The sequence below is a fragment of the Sceloporus occidentalis genome, unplaced genomic scaffold (assembly GCF_023333645.1).
Source record: "Sceloporus occidentalis isolate IW3139 unplaced genomic scaffold, rSceOcc1.0.p SCAF_206, whole genome shotgun sequence".
NCBI classification, from domain to species: domain Eukaryota; kingdom Metazoa; phylum Chordata; class Lepidosauria; order Squamata; family Phrynosomatidae; genus Sceloporus; species Sceloporus occidentalis.
Window position 1 is genome coordinate 297029 of NW_028317186.1, and position 24397 is coordinate 321425.

The following is a 24397-nucleotide window of genomic DNA, read 5'->3' on the forward strand; positions in this document are numbered from 1 at the left end:
CTCTCTCTCTCGCTCTCCCTCGCGCGCTCTCTCTCTCGCTCTCCCTCGCGCGCTCTCTCGCGCTCTCTCTCTTGCTCTCGCTCTCCCTCGCGCTCTCTCTCTCTCGCTCTCCCTCGCGCTCTCTCTCTCGCTCTCCCTCGCGCTCTCTCTCTCTCGCTCTCCCTCGCGCGCTCTCGCGCGCACTCGCTCTCCCTCGCGCACTCTCTCTCGCGCGCACTCTCTCTCGCGCACTCTCTCTCGCGCACTCTCTCTCGCGCACTCTCTCTCGCGCACTCTCTCTCGCGCACTCTCTCTCGCGCACTCTCTCTCTCGCGCACTCTCTCTCTCGCGCACTCTCTCTCTCGCGCACTCTCCCTCGCGCACTCTCCCTCGCGCACTCTCCCTCGCGCACTCTCTCTCCCTCGCGCACCTCTCTCTCTCTCCCTCGCGCACTCTCTCTCTCTCCTCCCTCGCGCACTCTCTCTCTCTCTCCCTCGCGCACTCTCTCTCTCTCTCCCTCGCGCACTCTCTCTCTCTCTCTCTCGCGCACTCTCCTCTCTCGCGCACTCTCTCTCTCGCGCACTCTCTCTCTCGCGCACTCTCTCTCTCGCGCACTCTCTCTCTCGCGCACTCTCTCTCCTCGCGCACTCTCTCTTGCGCACCCTCGCGCACTCTCTCTCTCGCACACCCTCGCGCACTCTCTCTCTCGCACACCCTCGCGCACCTCTCTCTCTCGCACACCCTCGCGCACTCTCTCGCTCTCCCTCGCGCACTCTCTCGCTCTCCCTCGCTCTCCCTCGCGCTCTCTCTCTCCCTCGCGCGCTCTCTCGCTCTCCCTTGCGCGCTCTCTCCCTCTCCCTTGCGCGCTCTCTCCCTTGCGCGCTCTCTCCCTTGCGCGCTCTCTCCCTTGCGCGCTCTCTCCCTTGCGCGCACTCTCCCTTGCGCGCACTCTCCCTTGCGCGCACTCTCCCTTGCGCGCACTCTCCCTTGCGCGCACTCTCCCTCGCGCACTCTCCCTCGCGCACTCTCCCTCGCGCACTCTCCCTCGCGCACTCTCCCTCGCGCACTCTCCCTCGCGCACTCTCCCTCGCGCACTCTCCCTCGCGCACTCTCCCTCGCGCACTCTCCCTCGCGCACTCTCCCTCGCGCACTCTCCCTCGCGCACTCTCCCTCGCGCACTCTCCCTCGCGCACTCTCTCTCTCCCTCGCGCACTCTCTCTCTCCCTCGCGCACTCTCTCTCTCCCTCGCGCACTCTCTCTCTCTCTCCCTCGCGCACTCTCTCTCTCTCTCCCTCGCGCACTCTCTCTCTCTCTCCCTCGCGCACTCTCTCTCTCTCTCCCTCGCGCACTCTCTCTCTCCCTCGCGCTCTCTCTCTCTCCCTCGCGCACTCTCTCTCTCTCTCTCTCTCTCTCCCTCGCGCACTCTCTCTCTCTCTCTCTCTCCCTCGCGCACCTCTCTCTCTCTCTCTCTCTCCCTCGCGCACTCTCTCTCTCTCTCTCTCTCCCTCGCGCACTCTCTCTCTCTCTCCCTCGCGCACTCTCTCTCTCTCTCCCTCGCGCACTCTCTCTCTCTCTCTCCCTCGCGCACTCTCTCTCTCCCTCGCGCTCTCTCTCTCTCCCTCGCGCACTCTCTCTCTCTCTCTCTCTCTCTCCCTCGCGCACTCTCTCTCTCTCTCTCTCTCCCTCGCGCACTCTCTCTCTCTCTCTCTCTCCCTCGCGCACTCTCTCTCTCTCTCTCTCTCCCTCGCGCACTCTCTCTCTCTCTCTCTCTCCCTCGCGCACTCTCTCTCTCTCTCTCCCTCGCGCACTCTCTCTCTTGTGACAGCGAGCGGCTGTCGGGGGGATTCTCTGGGTTGGGGGTGATTTTCTCTAATAATCTCCGCACCGTGTGACTGGATAGAGATGTTTTAAGCGCTTCTCACCAGATGACATCTCATTAAACTCTGCCGGCAAACATCTCTCCGATCTGCCGCCCCGCCGCCTCTAAGTGCAGTGTTCTGATCTTTCTAATGAGGATGTAGTGAAGACACGGCATCGTCTCGGTGACGCCGCTGACACCCGGCTCATCCGCCCCGGCAGACCGGCAGCGATGTCCCCGGCCCGTCAGACAGCATGCGCGGCCCAGAAAGCTCGAAATCACTCCTTCAGTGCACACACAGCCTTTCCCGAGCAGGCCCCGGATCTTATTGGGTAACTCGGCCCCCCGGGGCCAGGACCTCGTCTTTGTCCCTCTTTACACGCGTCGCCCCATTCAGCGGGAGAATTCTGTTACTATGGTGACAAGAACACTTTTCAAATGTTGCCTAAATCGCCCAAAATGAAATTACCATAAACAGGAGAGGGCACTGCTGCCAAGAGCTTACAATCTGTACGTGCCCCGAGTGTAACCCCCCCGCATTAGACCCCCGTGCCCAACCGCCCCGCATTACCTCAGGGTCGGCCTCCGCACCGGTGCCGGCCCCCCCCCCCCCCGCTCCACATCAGTAAGGTGACCTTCTGCGACCCACTTGTGAAACATCTGCTGCAGGAAGAAGCGGGGCATTGTGCGGCCGTCTGCCGGCAGCTGGCTGCCGAGTCACCGTTGCCCAATCCGATGCCAATTCCCATCCGAGCGCAGCTGGACGGGGTCTCCAGCGGAGGGTGCGATCGCTTACACGGGGAACGACAGGGGACGAGGACCACTTGGCTGGCCTGAGATGCCCCCCGTCCCCGGGCTGTTCCTGCGCGTTCACTCGGATGTGTGAGGAAGTTACTTAACCCTTTGAATGCCAGGTGGACATGGCAGATGGTGGGGGTCCACTCTCCCAGCTGTGTAGATGGACCCGGATGAAGTCCTCCTCGGTGGCGCAGGTTCATACACGTCTTATTATTAAGCTGGGTGCCCGTCAGAAAGGGTTAAATATTTTCTTTGTAGCCCGTTCTCCATTAACCTTCCTCCCCAGAGGGACTAAGACCAAGGCTTTCTATCGTTAGTTAGACGAGGGATTTATAGAAATAAATCAAGTTACAAAAAATGTGCTAAAAAGAAAATGTGTTTTTCGTGGGGCCGGGCCGGGGCCGATGAGGCAACAACTGGCGCTTTAAGGCCAACGGCCGACCTATTTTGTGCAAATTTTCTTCCGTTTCCCAAGATTCCGCAGAATGTCAGCCGTACGACATTCTTAGGGTAAGATTCGGCGAGCGGCGCGGGGCTCCCTGACCGATGTATATCCCCGCAGGACTCCAGCCGCCAAGTCCTGCCGGTCAGTTGGATCTGGCACACTTACCACGTCACCTTAATCTGAAGTGATGGGGGGGGGGCGTAGCTGCAGTGTATCGCACCGTCCACGGTCCTGTCATTTTGCATGCTTTCTGCGCGTGCGGTTGGAAGGGAGTACAGTGTGCATGCGCGGTAGGAAGCATAGGAGATGGAGGCCAACAGGAACAGGATGCCACAACAAACATGGCTATAGTGTTATATAAGCGAAAACATTCCTGTTCTTGCAGTTATATTTTTAGATTACAGACAAAAATAATATAATAACGTATAATAAATTATATTGATTTTTAATTTATATAGCGCCACCCTATTCTGTAGTGCTGTACAATCGGTAAACAGGACATGAGACTTGCAGAAATGGGTGAGGAGGGCCCTGTATAATTATATATAATATACTATTAATATGTAATGTAAGATGTAATATATAATGTAATATAATATGTAATGTAATATATAATATAATGTAATATAATATAGGAAGGCGGCTCAATTTACAAAAAATAAAATACAATAATTTTATGATATATTGTAAAGGTGATTTTGCCCCAGATATCTCTGAGACATGCAAGGGGTTTGACCCTAGACTCAGGGTGAAGGGGCAGATTCTCAGCGTTTTTGCCCCAGTATCGGGGTGAAGGGGCAGATTCTCAGCGTTTTTGCCCCAGTATCGGGGTGAAGGGGCAGATTCTCAGGGTCACCCAGTCTGGAGCCGACGCCTTCATGTTCTCTTCCGATTTAATGATATCTGAGCATCCCGATTGGTGTTTTTCTCCCTGCTTTATCACAGCTGGAATCCCTGCTTGAATGCAGGTGACCATTAGGACCGTTATTAGAGCAATGAAGGGTTGCTATTAGCAGAGAATTTAGAGCGTTCCCAGGTTTGTCTGCGTGGATAGTGGCCCCTGGGGTGTTCCCCCCCGGCCCCTCTCCTTCCGGGTAAATATTTAGTATGTGGCACCTGCTGCCCCCGTCAGCCCCAGAGCCGCCCGCGGCGTGTAAATCGGCCCTAACCCCCCGAGCGCATTCATCACACACAGTCCTCATTGTCCTTCACCAAGGAAAGAACATGTCATCGCCCGTCAGAGGCCTGCGCGACACGTGCTCCACACGCCTGCTCTAATTAAATGCCCCCGTGGGCTCCTCTCACGGACTCTGTTACCCCGGCCGGAGCAGATTATCGTGGGGTGCGCTGTCAGCGTGAGGAGAAGCACCTGCCGCCACGCCATCCGAGCCGGGGACCTCCGAGCCGCAGTGACTTCATGCATTTCTGCCGTATATAAATATCTGGCATCCGCTCGCATGCTGGCCAGAAGGAGTGGTGGTTCCAAGGATCAGCCGCCCCTGGTCGCTGGGTTCTAGGACCCTTTGTACTGTGCGGCGCTGGTTAACCCTTTCAACCCTGCGTTTAATGCTGCTTCTCGCAGGCAATCTGATTATTAACCTTATGAGAGGTGCCATTCATAGCTGCCAACAGTCTTGAGTTTTCCAGCCTCGCGTTCTGTGATCTTGTCGGGGTTAGTCTTGGGGCTGTGAGACCCCAGGAATGGCCCTCGGCCCCCCGGTAAGCCCCACAGCCCACCAGGAGTGTTGGAAGTATCCACGTGTGACTGTAAGCTGACAGTTCGGCTGTACGCGCTTCATGGACGAGGGGACGTGCGGTGCGTGCAGGTTACCCCGAGTGTGCACAGCGCTGTGTGCATAAAATACCGCCCCCCCCCCCCGCCCCAGGTGTGCCCGGAGCTCGTCTGCCACGCGGAGAACAATCTCCCAGAGGAGGATCCCAGGACCCCAGTGAGGGGCCGCAAACGAACGGTGCCCACCGGAGCGTGCAACTGGCATAGTGCATGGATTTAACTCCTTCTGTGCCGGGGGAAGCAGAGCCTGCAGGAGTGTGCTCCCTGCCTCGACTGGTCGGGAAGACACCCATGACTCGCCCCGCAGACGCGTTTCATGCCCGGGGGGGCTCATTATCAGTGCAGGGTCTCAGCCAAAGTTTAACTCCCATTAGGCGAAGCCAGCCCAGCAGCTCACACTGCTCAGAAATATCATAATTCAGTAAGAATCTGCGTTTACACTCTTTCCGATCATTTTTGTTTTTGAATGCTCTGGAGTTACAAGCGAAGCGCATCCCGAGCTCATTACATCTGATGCTACCCGGCCGTGACCTCCCCGAAATATATATGAATCCTGTGTGGGAGAATAATGGATTGCCAGGGGTTAAACCTCAGCGATCCTGCGCAGGAGAGGCTTCTGGGGCCCGTAATCATTCACACGGCCCCCGGAGCGAATTCTCGCCTCAATCAATATTTACAGCACAATATTAAATGAACAGGACTGTAAGCAGCGCGTCCCGGATATAATATACCACGCGTGTCCTTTATACCCTGCCTGTAGCCAAATACCCCTTAACCCTCTGAGCGCCAGCAGCTGGAACGTAACTGTTCGTTCCACGTTTATGTAACTTCCATCGTTTCCCTAAACCAATAAAATTGAAGCGTTAATCGCTCCCAATCATGATTTTAAAAACCCACATAATATATACATTTATAATAAATAATATATATTCCATATGATATATACATTATAATAAATAAAATTTATTCTATATAATACATTATAATAAATAATAAAATGTATTCTATATAATATATATATATTCCATATGATATATACATTATAATAAATAATTTATTCTATATAATACATTATAATAAATAATAAAATGTATTCTATATAATATATATATATTCCATATGATATATACATTATAATAAATAATAAAATATGTATTCTATATAATATATATATATTCCATATGAAATATACATTATAATAAATTATATATATATTCTATATAATAAATACATTATAATAAATATATATTCCATATGATATATACATTATAATATATATATTCCATATGATATATACATTATAATAATATCTATATTCCATATGATATATACATTATAATAAATAACATTTATTCTATATAATACATTATAATAAAATGTATTCTATATAATAAATACATATTCCATATGATATATACATTATAATATATATATTCCATATGATATATACATAATAATAAATATATATTTCCATATGATATATACATTATAATAAATAATAAAATATGTATTCTATATTATATATATATATATATTCCATATGAAATATACATTATAATAAATTATATATATATTCTATATAATAAATACATTATAATAAATATATATTCCATATGATATATACATTATAATATATATATTCCATATGATATATACATAATAATAAATATATATTTCCATATAATATACATTATGATAAAATATATTCCATATTATATATTCAATTTAATAAATTATATATATTATACATATTCCATATCATATATTCATTATAAATTATATATATTATGTATATATTCCATATAATATTTTTTTGTATTATAATTTTTTTTTATTTTTTTTTTAAACCCCCTTTGTTGGACGTCTTCCAAAGGGGCGTCATTTCCTGGCAGCGAGGAGCGTTTTATGAACACCCCGTGTAGTGACCCCCTTGTTTAACTCGCTGTTAGGTATCTGTTAAGATTTTATCACCCCCCCCCCACCCCCCTCCATTGGCATTTAATTGGAAAATCTTGTGATTTAACAGCGCGGAGCCGGCTCCGGAAAAATGGCCGCCATAAATCACGGCCGAAGCCACAAAATAGATATCATCCCACCATTAATGGCATTAATAGAGGGGGGGCGCCGGATTAAGGCAGCCATAAAGCGGAGACGGGAGATATATATTACAACGCTCTCCCTCGCTGTCCCTCCGCCGGCCCTCGCACCTCTGCCGGCCCTAACAAAAAGTATATATGTTAAGGAGTCACAGAATCCAAATAAAGGTGCAGCGCCCCAATCTGACAGCAAACCGAACACACAGAAAATGCAAAAGTACAAGAATTTACCCCAAAAAGCAAAACAAATACCAGAAATGTTTTTCCACTTTATTTGAGTTTTTTGTATGTATATTTTTTGCGTTTTTGAAAATTCTTGTACTTTGGATTTTTGTGGTTGTGTGCCCCTTATTTCATATGTTTAACCTTTTGCCTGCCAGATGGGGGCTGCTTTCTGTAGACGCGCAGGCAGTTATGGAGTTAGTCGTACAGCATCCGTTGAGGCTCTTTCGCAGATTGTACCCGTGTTTATCCAGCAACCGGCCACGGCCACGGAATTGCCACGTGGGTAGCGGCTAGTAGCCTCCCGACGGCTTCCCGGGACTTGCACCGCTGCGTCTTGAGGGTGTTGGTTGGAGCGGTTAACCTTTTGTGTGCCGGGTGTCTGGGTCCCCGTCGCTCCGGGGTACGTCCTGATTGCGGGGTAGAGTCGAGGAGGTGAAGGACGTGCCCCGCGCTGGCGGATCCGGCCCCCGCTCTGCTCGCTAACACTTAAACGCAGCGAGTCAATTACTGTGAGATGGGCAGCGATGGATGGGGGTGAGAGGCCGCGCGCTTCTCATTTCATCCGCTAAACCTTTTGCAACGGCCCTTTAACGAGATCCGCCGTCAGAGCCATGACCTCCCTGGCTCCGCGACCCCGCGAGGGGCTCGCTGCTGATTGGCTGTCTGTTGCCGGGTCGGACGGGGTTTATGTGATTATGGTTTTCTGTATCGGTGGAATATTCCGGATATTTCTCTCTTGGCCGCGTTTATTCCGACACACGGAACATAAACCTCTTTAACTACACCGAGGACTATACATTATACAGGGGGCCGGCTCACTGATTTATCTATACATTATACAGGGGGCCGGTCACTGATTTATCTATACATTATACAGGGGGCCGGTCACTGATTTATCTATACATTATACAGGGGGCCGGTCACTGATTTATCTATACATTATACAGGGGGCCGGTCACTGATTTATCTATACATTATACAGGGGGCCGGTCACTGATTTATCTATACATTATACAGGGGGCGGCTCGCTGATTTATCTATACATTATACAGGGGGCCGGTCACTGATTTATCTATACATTATACAGGGGCCGGCTCGCTGATTTATCTATACATTATACAGGGGGCCGGCTCGCTGATTTATCTATACATTATACAGGGGGCTGATTTTTAATAGTGTATTAATGTTATTATAGTGAAAAGTCTTTTTAAAGCTGCCGTTCTATTCGGGCAAACTAATAAAATAATTATTTAACTGATAAACAGTGCGGGTGGAACAGGTGACCTTTACGATGAGACGTCTGTTACTGAGATAGAAAAGCAAGTCATCAAATGCAAAGCAGAGCCTCAGAAGGGGTGTCAGGAAGTATTCCTTCACTGGGGGTTATGGATACGTGGAACAGCCTCCCAGCAGAAGTGGTAGAGGGTAATACAGTGAGGGTATTAAACATGCATGGGATAGACATACGGCTCCTGAATCTAAGACGAGACCGACGACTGATTAAGGTTTGAGTCGTTAAAGCAGGAGAAACGGGCGACTAGACGGGGGCCGGATGGGGCCGATCTGCCGGCGGGTTCTGGGTAATCTGGGCCAGATGTTGATTTAAGGTTGGGATCTTATCGGGGTGGATTTGATTATTTGCCCTGCGTTGGGTATTGGGGGGGGGGTCGCCCGGCTGGTTCCTGGGTAGAGGTCTCGGCGGTCTCAAATAATTTAAAGCTAATAGCGTATGAAATGAATGTGCCCCGCGGGGCCTCTACAGCCCAACATCATTACAGTAACGGGGGCCGCCAGCGGGATACTGAGCCCCCCCGGGGAGCGCGTTCTATTCTGTGCGCTTATATTCCATAAACCGCTGATCTCTTGCTCTAGTCCACGAGGGCCACAAACTCACTAGATTTCTGTATGACTTCTTTCAGTTTATTGATTGGGGAGATTGAGGCGGGAAGAGCAGCTCCCCCGTTCTTCTTCCTCCCACCGTCTCCGGAGAGTTTTTTCACCTTCTGAGGTTCCAGGAGCCCCCATTGGATCAGAATCTGTTCTGTGGGTTCTCTTATTCTAGTGCTCAATGGAACGACTCGGTGTCTTCTCGTGGATATGATCAGGAACCATCTAACCTGTGGGAGAACATACAACTCACCGCCCTACTACCACAGCTACACCCACCACTACCACCTGCCACAGCTACACCCACCACTACCACCTGCCACAGCTACACCCACCACTACCACCTGCCACCCCACTGCCACAGCTACACCCATCACTACCACCTGCCACAGCTACACCCATCACTACCACCTGCCACAGCTACACCCATCACTACCACCTGCCACAGCTACACCCACCACTACCACCTGCCACAGCTACACCCACCACTACCACCTGCCACAGCTACACCCACCACTACCACCTGCCACAGCTACACCCACCACTACCACCTGCCACCCCACTGCCACAGCTACACCCATCACTGCCACAGCTACACCCATCACTACCACCTGCCACAGCTACACCCATCACTACCACCTGCCACAGCTACACCCACCACTACCACCTGCCACAGCTACACCCACCACTACCACCTGCCACAGCTACACCCATCACTACCACCTGCCACAGCTACACCCACCACTACCACCTGCCACCCCACTGCAACAGCTACACCCATCACTACCACCTGCCACAGCTACACCCATCACTACCACCTGCCACAGCTACACCCATCACTACTACCTGCCACAGCTACACCCACCACTACCACCTGCCACCCCACTGCCACAGCTACACCCATCACTACCACCTGCCACAGCTACACCCATCACTACCACCTGCCACAGCTACACCCATCACTACCACCTGCCACAGCTACACCCACCACTGCCACCCCACTGCCACAGCTACACCCATCACTACCACCTGCCACAGCTACACCCATCACTACCACCTGCCATCCCAGAGATTGGCAGTGTTGATCTATTAGGTGTCACCGGTTCCTCTGTTAAGGAGCAGAGTCAGCGGCACCGGATCAGCCAAAACTGGAGACTTACATTTAAAAAACATCCTAATCTTGGCTTTCTTAGTAACAAATTTCTGAAAGCAAGAAATCGGGCAGCCAGTCGTATCGCTCGTTTCTTTTGGCTCTCATGGGGGACAGACCCTTGACAGAGGGTGGTGGATGAGTGAAACAGCCTTCCAGCAGAGGAGGTAGAGGCCAATACAGGGAGGGGATTGTGGGATGGGAATAGGATGGGGAATTTGAACATAAAACATAAATATCGGTGAATCGTACATATACTCTGTTACAGGGTCACCGTACCCAAGGCTGGGTCCCCCTGTTTGAGGGCTGAGGAATCACCAGTCAGTCCCTCATACGGATAGCACTCAGCTATCCACGGATCATCCAGACCACCATTCGTAGCAAACCAAGAAGAACTCTCTTTATTACAAACACACAGAACTTATATACAATCTCAATGCAATGTGTACCGAACCCAACCCCCAATCCCATCACTCCCATCCCATCACAAATCCCATCAGTATACAGGGGATGTATCAGGTGAGGGGATTACAGAATACAATGGGTTCCCCCACCTGTGTTATCCCCCCTGTAGTGCGGGGGCCGTCTGGGCAGACAGGGCTGTGTTGGCTGATTAAGAGCCCCAGCCAGATTATAGGATCGTCTCTTTGAAGGCTGGGGCTGAATCCACATCAGTCTCTGGGCCGGTTACACAATAAACACAATATAATATATTACCGGGTCACAGTATACGGAACCGGACACAAAAGTGCTCCGTGACCCGGCTAAACTTCATATGACACCTGAGCCAGCTAGCCTGGCCCTGTCACATACTCCGCTGCCGATGATGTGAAATAATTGCTTCTGCTCCCCAAACGTGTCTGCTTTGTGACACCTCCTGTCCCGGCAGCGCGGTCGCCGTCCGCGGCGCCGATTATTTGTCTCTTTGCACATGAAAGCGGACGCGGCGAGCGCAGAGCCGTCTCGGGTGTAGCGGGATACGTCAGCAGCGATTAGCCGGCAGCTTTGGAGATGACGGCGAGTACTTAGCGCGGATCCTCGCCTAACGAGGAGAGCTTCTGTGTGACGGCCGCTCCACGGAGACGTCTCGGTGATCTCACAGATTCAGACATAAAAGAGACAACCAAAATATCCGCTTCTCGGGCCAAGAAATCCGTGTAAAAAACGAGTGCTGTTGGGGGAGCGAGAGTCGCGTTTTATGATCTGAACGGCAGAAATAACTGATATTTACAGAGAATAATCACATTCACATACCCCAAACATTGGAGGTGTCCAGAGCGGGGCGCCCCCAGCGCTGTATACAGTAATATAACCCCCCAGCGCTGTATACAGTAATATAACCCCCAGCGCTGTATACAGTAATATAACCCCCAGCGCTGGATACAGTAATATAACCCCCCAGCGCTGTATACAGTAATATAACCCCCAGCGCTGTATACAGTAATATAACCCCCAGCGCTGGATACAGTAATATAACCCCCCAGCGCTGTATACAGTAATATAACCCCCAGCGCTGTATACAGTAATATAACCCCCCCAGCGCTGTATACAGTAATATAACCCCCAGCGCTGTATACAGTAATATAACCCCCAGCACTGTATACAGTAATATAACCTCCAGCGCTGTATACAGTAATATACCCCAGCACTGTATACAGTAATATAACCCCCCAGCGCTGTATACAGTAATAACCCCCAGCGCTGTATACAGTAATATAACCCCCCAGCGCTGTATACAGTAATATAACCCCCCAGCGCTGTATACAGTAATATAACCCCCAGCGCTGGATACAGTAATATAACCCCTAGCGCTGGATACAGTAATATAACCCCCCAGCGCTGTATACAGTAATATAACCCCCCAGCGCTGTATACAGTAATATAACCCCCCAGCGCTGTATACAGTAATATAACCCCCAGCGCTGTATACAGTAATATAACCCCCAGCGCTGTATACAGTAATATAACCCCCAGCGCTGTATACAGTAATATAACCCCCAGCGCTGTATACAGTAATATAACCCCCAGCGCTGTATACAGTAATATAACCCCCAGCGCTGTATACAGTAATATAACCCCCAGCACTGTATACAGTAATATAACCTCCAGCGCTGTATACAGTAATATACCCCAGCACTGTATACAGTAATATAACCCCCCAGCGCTGTATACAGTAATAACCCCCAGTGCTGTATACAGTAATATAACCCCCCCAGCGCTGTATACAGTAATATAACCCCCAGCGCTGTATACAGTAATATAACCCCCAGCGCTGTATACAGTAATATAACCCCCAGCGCTGTATACAGTAATATAACCCCCAGCGCTGTATACAGTAATATAACCCCCCAGCGCTGTATACAGTAATATAAACCCCCAGCGCTGTATACAGTAATATAACCCCCCAGCGCTGTATACAGTAATATAACCCCCAGCGCTGTATACAGTAATATAACCCCCCAGCGCTGTATACAGTAATATAACCCCCCAGCGCTGTATACAGTAATATAACCCCCAGCGCTGTATACAGTAATATAACCCCCAGCGCTGGATACAGTAATATAACCCCCAGCGCTGGATACAGTAATATAACCCCTAGCGCTGGATACAGTAATATAACCCCCCAGCGCTGTATACAGTAATATAACCCCCCAGCGCTGTATACAGTAATATAACCCCCAGCGCTGTATACAGTAATATAACCCCCAGCGCTGTATACAGTAATATAACCCCCAGCGCTGTATACAGTAATATAACCCCCAGCGCTGTATACAGTAATATAACCCCCCAGCGCTGTATACAGTAATATAACCCCCCAGCGCTGTATACAGTAATATAACCCCCAGCGCTGTATACAGTAATATAACCCCTAGCGCTGTATACAGTAATATAACCCCCAGCGCTGTATACAGTAATATAACCCCCAGCGCTGTATACAGTAATATAACCCCTAGCGCTGTATACAGTAATATAACCCCCCAGCGCTGTATACAGTAATATAAACCCCCAGCGCTGTATACAGTAATATAACCCCCCAGCGCTGTATACAGTAATATAACCTCCCCAGCGCTGTATACAGTAATATAACCCCCAGCGCTGTATACAGTAATATAACCCCCCAGCGCTGTATACAGTAATATAACCCCCAGCGCTGGATACAGTAATATAACCCCTAGCGCTGGATACAGTAATATAACCCCCCAGCGCTGTATACAGTAATATAACCCCCCAGCGCTGTATGCAGTAATATAACCCCCAGCGCTGTATACAGTAATATAACCCCCAGCGCTGTATACAGTAATATAACCCCCAGCGCTGTATACAGTAATATAACCCCCAGCGCTGTATACAGTAATATAACCCCCAGCGCTGTATACAGTAATATAACCCCCAGCGCTGTATACAGTAATATAACCCCCAGCGCTGTATACAGTAATATAACCCCCAGCGCTGTATGCAGTAATATAACCCCCAGCGCTGTATACAGTAATATACCCCCAGGCCTCCAATAAACCCCCTTTATCTGTAGACCTGGAGCCGCCGTTGCTGTCAGTCATGTGATATTTTGGGTAAATTTCCCGGCTCAAACACCACACTGAGCCGATGCTTTATGGCGATGCTAATGAAGTCCGTTCCTCCATAGACTTTCATTAGTCAGACTGGGTGATTGAGACTGAGCCATTCTATTGCTCCCCACAGGCAGTACGATAAGGAGTTGGGGGTTTGTCTAGTAGATTGGGCTCAGATAACAGAGCGAGAACTCCAAGTGTGCGGGAGCCTGCAGAGGCCAGAAGCGATGTCTGTGCGGATCGGGTTTGTTATTCGCTGTTATTCTTGTCCTCTGATTACCAACCGGCAAATGCCCCAAGCCGTGCACCGAGAGGCGATAATCATCCGCTTTTTCCGTGGCGTAAACTCTTTTTCCGATCAATCCCAAAACCTGTTGTTCTGGGAAAGCTCATAAGTTCCTTGCAACTTCATCAAAAACTTTAATGCCCCCCGACCAGCAGAATAATTAGTACGGGGACGGCGCATAATAGCTGAGCCGTTTACATCGGCGGCCGGAAATTTGTAACGACAGCGAAAGCAGGAAATCTATCGACCGTCCTGAGAACAGAAGGAAAATATTATCTCAGCGTTTCAGAAACATTCGTTTTTATTACTTTCGACTGATTGCTTAGTGATTTTTGAGTATGAATGTGCTGGGGAGGAAAAAATACCGCAGCGGGAGCTCAAGAAACTTACGGTCGCCTCGGCCGAAAAAGTGCGCGTTTCTGGGGTATTTATCGCAAAAAAAGGTATTTAAAAATAAAAAATACGGTGATTTTATTTGACTTGAGAGTAAAAGTTTTGGGGGATGATACCGGGGGCAGCTGGTGGCAGAGCCAGTGTTATCCGACCCTCTCTCCCCTTACGTACGCTGCCCTGAACCAATCAGCACCTTAATAATAGATGAGAGATAACTTAATGGGGAGGAATTACCCTGCAGATATCCCAAGCTCCCGTGGCATACCATAACGTAGGTTTCTCATACAATATAATGTAATAAATAGTGCAGATGTTAGTCTGGAAACACCATTTAGTAGATAAAGACCATAAAATTGGCTTTGAGGAAGGTAGGAAATGTGCCGGTCCAGGAATGCACCAAACAAGATTTTTTTTCATTTAGTTTTTGGGCAACAATTGTTTTTTTTTGGGGGGGGATTCATTGCCGCTCTCCCTCATTCATTGCCGCTCTCCCTCATTCATTGCCGCTCTCCCTCATTCATTGCCGCTCTCCCTCATTCATTCGCACTCTCAATGTCTCTCTGCCGGCCGCTTTTTGTTGTTCTGTCTCAGTTTTCCGTCTGCGTTCATTCCGGCCTCTCGGAGCTCTGCCGCCCGCGAAAAGGTGGAGCCACAGCAGAGCTTCTCTCCCGTTCCTCCAATCGGAGGTGTGTGTGTGCCCGGAGGCTCCGCCCTTTTTGCGGAGTCGGCCGGGGGGAGCCAGGTGAATGGAGTAGCGGAGACCGGGACGCGGCTTTAATGCCGTTAATGGAATTCTTGCTGGAGAGATCTGTTAAGGGCAGAGTGTTATCAGGGGTCCTTGGCCCCCGCAGCAGAGTGTTATCAGGGGTCTTTGGCCCCCGCGGCAGAGGGTTCTCAGGGGGTCCTTGGCCCCGCGGCAGAGGGTTCTCAGGGGTCCTTGGCCCCCGCAGCAGAGTGTTATCAGGGGTCTTTGGCCCCCGCGGCAGAGGGTTCTCAGGGGGTCCTTGGCCCCCGCGGCAGAGGATTCTCAGGGGTCCTTGGCCCCCGCGGCAGAGGGTTTTCAGGGGTCCTTGGCCCCCGCGGCAGAGTGTTTCCAGAAGTCCTTGGTCCTGCCGTAAGCAGCTTGGCAGCTCTTCCCAAAGTTTCCTAGATTGCAAGCTCACGTGTCCTCCTCTCTTGTATTTGTGATGTATGTTACCCTCTGTATTTAGATTGTACAGCGCTGCGGAATATGTTGGCGCTTAATAAATACTAATAATAATTGTTTTCCGGGTCTCTTTTGAGGCATCCGGATATTAGTAGTCGGGGGTTCTGTCTCTAGTGTTTAACCCCTTTGCCTGTCTCCCCAGGTTGCTGTCGCCGGGGGGTCGATTCCAGTCAAACCAGCAGAGATGGCGCAGTCGGGGGCTCTGCGTGATCGGGGGCGCCATGTACCGAGTGTCCGCCAACAAGCTGTCCAAGGCATGGAGCCCGGGCACCGCCGGCAAACCAGCAGCGAGAGCCGGTGAGTGGGGGGCCGGGACCCCCGGGCCCTGAAGCTGTCGTGTTTAACCGTTTAAAGGACGCTTCAATGCGTATGATAGCTGAGACGGCCCATTGAGTGTCAGCGTGGCCCCCGTCCACTAGGACGTGTGCGTCTGATTGTCAGCTCTTTGGGTTTTAAAGCCTGTGTGCCGCGCTGCTTGTTCCCGTGGCTGACGCGGCACTTTGGGGTATCCGCCTGCCTTGTAGCTGTCATTAGCCGTGACATGCCCGTCGGTCACGCAGCGTCGGTTACGCAGCCGGCACATGGGGCCCCCCCCGGCACACCTCGCCGCTCCCCTCCAGATGCCGCCGTTTGACAGACAGACAGGCGACGGCCGCCCCTCCGCCTTTAGTGCGTTTAACCCGAGCAGCCAACAGATGGGGCGGCCTCGTCACCAGCCGGGCGAGTGACAGCTCCTGGGACCGGGGAGCCCCGACACGCCATCAAATGCGACTCACTCATGGTACGACACGTCCCGGCTGGCAGGTGACTGACGGGGACATCCTCGCCACCTGGAGCCTCGTTCATTCACCCCAAACCTTCTCCCACCGCCCTCCTGATGGATTTTTAATGTTTTCTTGTCTACAGAGCTTACATTTTGCTTAGCGTTTCAGAAAAATGAAGCCCGGGGGGGGGTTGATGGGGAGACATTTAAATACATTGAGGGATAAAATACATGGGGGAGAAAAGTAACAACGAGGGACCGGAATCTAACACTAGAGGATCAGAGACTGAGATGGAACGGAAGGGAGTTTTACTTTTCTGAGAGGGTGGTGGATAAGAGGAGCAGCCTCCCAGCAGAGGTGGTAGATGTCACAGGGTCAGGCTAACAGGCTATTATTTTCATGTTAAGTTAGCCGGGTTAGGGAGCGTTTTTGTGTTCAGTTTGTGATACCATGACCCGGTTTATTGTGTATTCGGCCCAGAGACTGATGTGGATTCAGCCCCAGCCTTCAAAGAGACGATCCTATAATCTGGCTGGGGCTCTTAATCAGCCAACACAGCCCTGTCTGCCCAGACGGCACCCGCACTACAGGGGGGATAACACAGGTGGGGGAACCCATTGTATTCTGTAATCCCCTCACCTGATACATCCCCTGTATACTGATGGGATTTGTGATGGGATGGGAGTGATGGGATTTGTGATGGGATGTGGCTGATGGGATTGGGGGTTGGGTTCGGTACACATTGCATTGAGATTGTATATAAGTTCTGTGTGTTTGTAATAAAGAGAGTTCTTCTTGGTTTACTACGAATGGTGGTCTGGATGATCCGTGGATAGCTGAGTGCTATCCGTATGAGGGACTGACTGGTGATTCCTCAGCCCTCAAACAGGGGGACCCGGCCTTGGGTACGGTGACCCTGTAACATTGGCTGGCAGCGGTGGGACGAATCCCACAATTTGGGTGAAGTTCAAACCATCAGCCGGGACCCTGACCGCAGATATATGGAGCGGATCTACAACAGCCTAAGACGCTGAAAAATCTACTAGAAGCTCAGGGTCGGTCAACCAGTGGAAAGACTAAGGCTACCTTGATAGCGGAGCTAAGAGAAATGGATCAGTCTCAAGATGCAAGGGAAGAGAGCCTCGGACTGAGCACTCTGCAGAAAAATATCCAGTGGCATCTGTCTCTGTACCCCGGAGGAGCAACGCAGGAGCAAGTGACGGCAGTCATTGAGTTATGCCACCGGGAGCAGAGCCAGAGAGGATCCGTGTCCCCCAGCCTAGGGGAACAGACAGCCAAAATACCATACCAGGCGATCCAGCCCTTCAGAGACCCTGAGGACGAGATAGACCAGTACCTGGAGGTCTTTGAGAGACAGTGCCTTACCCTGCAATTGGAGCCGAACAAATGGGTGCCGCTCTTGGTGAGTAAACTCACAGGCCGGGCTAGGACAGCATTTGAGTCCATGCCCACCGAGGACTGCCAAGACTATGGGAGGGTCAAGGAACGGTTATTGGCCCGCTTCGGAGTCACCCCAGAGGCACACAGGGTGAAATTCCGCAGCCTGCGGAGATCCGAAGGGCAGTCGTTAGGAGAGTGGACCCACCGCATGAGACGGGCAGCTGAAGGCTGGATTCGAGGACACCATGCCAGCACCGTCGAGGAGGTGACCCAACTCATCCTCCTGGAACAATTCTACAAGTATGCGCCCCCAGCTGTGTCTGAATGGGTAAGGGACAGAAAACCCCTCACAGTAGATGAAGCTGCGGTTCTGGGGGATGAATATCTTGACTCACGGCGCACTTCTCATATAGATATGAACAGAAGAGGCCAACCTGTAACTTCCCAGATTCGCCCTGTCTATCCGTCCCGGAACCCACCAATGACGGTTACATCGACATACCCAGCTCGCCCGGCGCTCTATAATGCATCCCAGGGGGCACGGCCGCCCTACCGCAGTCCAAGTCAAGGGACCCGAGGATTGCCACCTCGGCTACAGCGTCTGGAGGGCAGGACCTGCTTCCGATGCGGGCAGGTAGGACACCTACAAACGGCCTGTCCTACTGCTACACGACCCACTGTAACCATCCCGGGGCAGACTGCCCCACCAACGGCGTACTGTCTGGGCAATGAGGAGGACTTTGGTGTACTACATGAGGTAGACCCGGTCCGGGCTGCTGCAGGAGATAAACGAGCTCACCACCGACAAGAGGTCTGGGTCAACGGCCAATATGCCCAAGGACTCCGTGACAGTGGGGCTACCATTACGCTGGTAAAACCCAGCCTTGTCCCCTCGTCTGCTTATCTACCTAAAGCCGTAGCAGTCAGAGTGGCCGGAGGACATGTCCATAGGATACCCACAGCCCGGGTACAACTTGATTGGGGCACTGGGACACGTACTGTGGATGTGGGACTCATGTCCGAACTCCCAGCGGAGGTGCTGCTGGCTAACGACCTGGGACACTTAACCTCTGCCTACACCGAGACCCTCAAACCCGATAAATGTGTGATAGGGGTATCCGAGGCCCCATACCTGGGTCACCGAGTGGGCAGAGGGATGCAACGTCCTGAGCCGGCTAAGATAGAGGCGGTAGTCCGCTGGCCGACTCCACGTACAAAGACCCAGGTGTTAGCTTTCCTAGGGACCGCCGGGTACTATCGGAAATTTGTAGCCGATTACAGCTCCATAGCAAAGCCCCTGACGGACTTGACTAAAAAGAATCTCCCCAAGCAAGTCCTGTGGTCTCCAGAGTGCGAAACAGCATTCCAGACCCTGAAAGCTGCACTTGTCACCGCACCTGTCCTAGCTGCTCCTGATCCCTCTAAACGCTTTTCTGTACACACAGATGCCTCTGCTTTTGGATTGGGAGCCGTGCTAAGTCAAGTAGGGTCCGATGGCCGTGAGCACCCCGTAGCTTACATCAGTCGTAAGCTACTACCCCGGGAGGTCGCATATGCCGCCGTGGAGAAAGAATGTTTGGCTCTGGTCTGGGCCCTCAAGAAATTTCAGCCCTATCTCTATGGACGCTCCTTCACCGTGCTCACGGACCACAATCCTCTAGTTTGGCTCCATCGTGTAGCTGGGGACAATGGGCGACTGTTGCGATGGAGCCTGGCCCTGCAGCCATATGACTTTAAGGTCCAATACCGGCCGGGTAAGCAGAATGGGAACGCTGATGGCTTATCCCGACAATCAGACCTGGGTGTGTGAACTGTGTCATCTCGGACAGCCTCCAACCGACCCGGGTGGATCTCGTTGGGTCTGCCGGACCGTTGGTCAAGGGGGAGAAATGTCACAGGGTCAGGCTAACAGGCTATTATTTTCATGTTAAGTTAGCCGGGTCATGGAGCGTTCTTGTGTTCAGTTTGTGATACCATGACCCGGTTTATTGTGTAACCGGCCCAGAGACTGATGTGGATTCAGCCCCAGCCTTCAAAGAGACGATCCTATAATCTGGCTGGGGCTCTTAATCAGCCAACACAGCCCTGTCTGCCCAGACGGCCCCCGCACTACAGGGGGGATAACACAGGTGGGGGAACCCATTGTATTCTGTAATCCCCTCACCTGATACATCCCCTGTATACTGATGGGATTTGTGATGGGATGTGGCTGATGGGATTGGGGGTTGGGTTCGGTACACATTGCATTGGGATTGTATATAAGTTCTGTGTGTTTGTAATAAAGAGAGTTCTTCTTGGTTTGCTACGAATGGTGGTCTGGATGATCCGTGGATAGCTGAGTGCGATCCGTATGAGGGACTGACTGGTGATTCCTCAGCCCTCTCAGTGACGGTGACCCTGTAACAGTAGAGGGTAATACAGTGAGGGTATTAAACATGCATGGGATGGGCATACGGCTCCTGAATCTAAGACGAGACCAACGACTGATTAAGGTTTGAGTCTTTACAGCAGGAGAAACGGGGGCCGGATGGGGCCGATCAGCCGGCAGGTTCCTGGGGTTGGCCACTCACGGCGCAGGCAGGGGGAGGAATGTGTATATAATGTATGTAGCCTATATAAGGCTGCCCTCTCCGGCCGCGTCTCACCGGCACTCTCTCTTCTCCCAGGGAGGACCGACCTCGGCGGCACCAGTCCCGGTTCTTTGCCCCCCAGCAAACCCGCCACCCCGAGCCGGTACATTGCGAGGTATGTAACCGTGTAACAGCGGAGCAAAATGAGAGCAGCGGAAAGGGTTAAATACCCCACCTGGTGCTCCCTGTAACCATCGGGGGTCCGTGGGGTTCCTCACAGGTGGATCTCCTCGGGGGGGGGGGGAGAGTTCGGTTACTATAGTTGGTACATTGAGCTCGTGATCCCGGGGCGCTGCGGCGCATGCATGTTAGCGTAACCGCTGTCCGTTGTGCTCCGCAGCCGTGCCGTCCAGCGCAGTTTGGCGATCATCCGTCAGGCGCAGCAGAAGAAGCCGCGCAAGGAGTACTGCATGTACTACAACCGCTTCGGGAGGTGCAACCGCGGAGACCGCTGCCCCTACATCCATGACCCGGAGAAGGTGGCCGTGTGCACCAGGTACGCGCTGTGCGCCAGTAGATTCTGCTGCCGTGAGGATGCGTGATCCGTGAACATGTTTTGTCGCGCAGGTTCCTCCGCGGCACGTGTAAGAAGGCGGACGGCTGCCCCTTTTCCCATAAAGTCTCCAAAGATAAGGTCAGTATTTTTTATTATTGCTCTGGGGTCTGTGGCGCCCCCTGTGGGTTCCTGGATGGAACTGCTGCCGGGGGTCCTGTCTTTTCCCCGGGGGGGGGGATGAGCGCCTCGTATGGGAAGAGGGGGCAGCAGGTTAAACGGTATTAGATTGGACAATTCATGGGGGGGGGTCAGGACACCCCTTCTCTTTGTGAATAGGCAGTTGGGTCATCTGCTGGATCTCATGCTCCATTCCCAGCAGACCCATTTAACCCCCCTCCTGCTGCGTGTCTGGGAGTGATCTATAAATTGCTAGCTCTTGGGGTCAGGACCCCCCACGGTGTTCTCTGCTCTGTTCATGTTCCGTGACACAGGAATAAAGTATTGTTATTAGGGCTCCTTTTTCCCCCCCAGGAGATAATTTGATGTAATAGAGACATCCTTTACAGCTGGGAAATAGATAAGGCTCATTTGCCCCGGCAGCCACTTCAGCCGCCGCCGTTAATTTTAATGCGTAAAGCCGGCCCGGCGCGCACAGATTTACGGCGCTCGCTAAATGCGAATGAATGGCTGCTGCGCTCGGAGGGGCCGTCCCGGGGCCACCGCCGCTGCAGCTTTTACCCTTCAGGGACTTCCAGGGAATCAGCGTTTCCTCCGTGATAAAAATAAGCAAAATAGAGACGTCTGCGGTGAGCCCGGCGGCTTCAGGTTCATTAGCCGGCCACCTGCACATCCCGACCGGCCGCCGAGCGCCAGCTAATGCCTGGCATGCCCCGCAGCCTCACCCCCCTCGCAGAGTGACTCCCTCCCCATTAATCCCGCCGGTGCCCCCCCAGAGCCCCCCGGCCTCTGATTTACAAATCCCACTTTTCCAGACCCAAAAGACGAGTTGCCGTCAGCCGGTGATTTTGGCTCATAATGTGGATTGTGAGTTCCTGCCGTGTTCTGTGCAGCGCTGCGGTATATGAAGGCGCTATACTCAGGAATAAATCATAGCTGAAAGGCTCACTGTGGGGGGATGTGGCGGCCGGCGTGGCCCGCGCATGCCCGTCGTTCTCACTCTCTGTTCTGCAGATGCCCGTCTGCTCGTACTTCCTGAAGGGGAGATGTCACAACAACGACTGTCTCTACAGCCACGTCTACGTCTCCAGGAAGGCCGCCGTCTGCCAGGACTTCCTCCGCGGATACTGCCCCCTGGGAGAGAAGGTGAGCGGGGGTCTCCGTACGCAACTCGGCTGTCTAAAAAGGGGCACTTGCGTTCTGGGGGTGTGGCTGGGATGTGGTTATTTGCATAAATGGGTGGGACATTTAGAAGAATAATTAGTTTTATTTACCTCATTTAGTTTATTAACCCATTCCCTGCTGTTTCTATACACATTATCGGGGCTTTTAGGGCCGTAGAACCCTGCGATCCCCTCATACCCAGCAAACATTCTGACCTCCTAGAAAAGAGGGGCATCAGGGCAAGGGACTAGCTAAACTAAATGTGGGACACTTGGCAGATATTATTTAAATAACCTGTACCCCTCGTGGTTGGATTGGTTCTGATCGACGTGCTTTTGGAAGTAGGATTGTGTGCAGTAGTTATGAGGTGGGGAGGCACAGGGGCCGGTCACTGATTTATCTATACATTATACAGGGGGCCGGTCACTGATTTATCTATACATTATACTGGGGGCCGGTCACTGATTTATCTATACATTATACAGGGGGCCGGTCACTGATTTATCTATACATTATACAGGGGGCCGGTCACTGATTTATCTATACATTATACAGGGGGCCGGGCACTGATTTATCTATACATTATACAGGGGGCCGGCTCGCTGATTTATCTATACATTATACAGGGGGCCGGCTCGCTGATTTATCTATACATTATACAGGGGGCCGGTCACTGATTTATCTATACATTATACAGGGGCCGGGCACTGATTTATCTATACATTATACAGGGGCCGGGCACTGATTTATCTATACATTATACAGGGGCCGGCTCGCTGATTTATCTATACATTATACAGGGGCCGGTCACTGATTTATCTATACATTATACAGGGGGCCGGTCACTGATTTATCTATACATTATACAGGGGGCCGGTCACTGATTTATCTATACATTATACAGGGGGCCGGTCACTGATTTATCTATACATTATACAGGGGCCGGTCACTGATTTATCTATACATTATACAGGGGGCCGGCTCGCTGATTTATCTATACATTATACAGGGGGCCGGTCACTGATTTATCTATACATTATACAGGGGGCCGGGCACTGATTTATCTATACATTATACAGGGGGCCGGGCACTGATTTATCTATACATTATACAGGGGGCCGGGCACTGATTTATCTATACATTATACAGGGGGCCGGGCACTGATTTATCTATACATTATACAGGGGCCGGCTCGCTGATTTATCTATACATTATACAGGGGCCGGTCACTGATTTATCTATACATTATACAGGGGGCCGGTCACTGATTTATCTATACATTATACAGGGGCCGGTCACTGATTTATCTATACATTATACAGGGGCCGGCTCGCTGATTTATCTATACATTATACAGGGGGCCGGCTCGCTGATTTATCTATACATTATACAGGGGGCCGGCTCGCTGATTTATCTATACATTATACAGGGGCCGGTCACTGATTTATCTATACATTATACAGGGGGCCGGTCACTGATTTATCTATACATTATACAGGGGGCCGGGTCACTGATTTATCTATACATTATACAGGGGCCGGTCACTGATTTATCTATACATTATACAGGGGGCCGGTCACTGATTTATCTATACATTATACAGGGGGCCGGCTCGCTGATTTATCTATACATTATACAGGGGCCGGTCACTGATTTATCTATACATTATACAGGGGGCCGGCTCGCTGATTTATCTATACATTATACAGGGGGCCGGTCACTGATTTATCTATACATTATACAGGGGCCGGCTCGCTGATTTATCTATACATTATACAGAGGGCCGGTCACTGATTTATCTATACATTATACAGGGGGGCCGGTCACTGATTTATCTATACATTATACATGTTATGTTGCACGTTGGAGGCAGGGAGGGGAAGCCCCGGGGTTAGTGAATAACCCCTCTGTTTGCGCCGCGCAGGCTGCTCCCCCCCCCAGCCAGCGGACACACAATTACTTTTTAAAATATTCCGATTTAAATGAGACTGCAGCGAGAGATGCGGGGATGTTTATTCTATTAGTGGAAGTGCTTGGCGCGTCTCTTTTGCGAGCGTCGGGGACGGCGAGCGCGGGATGA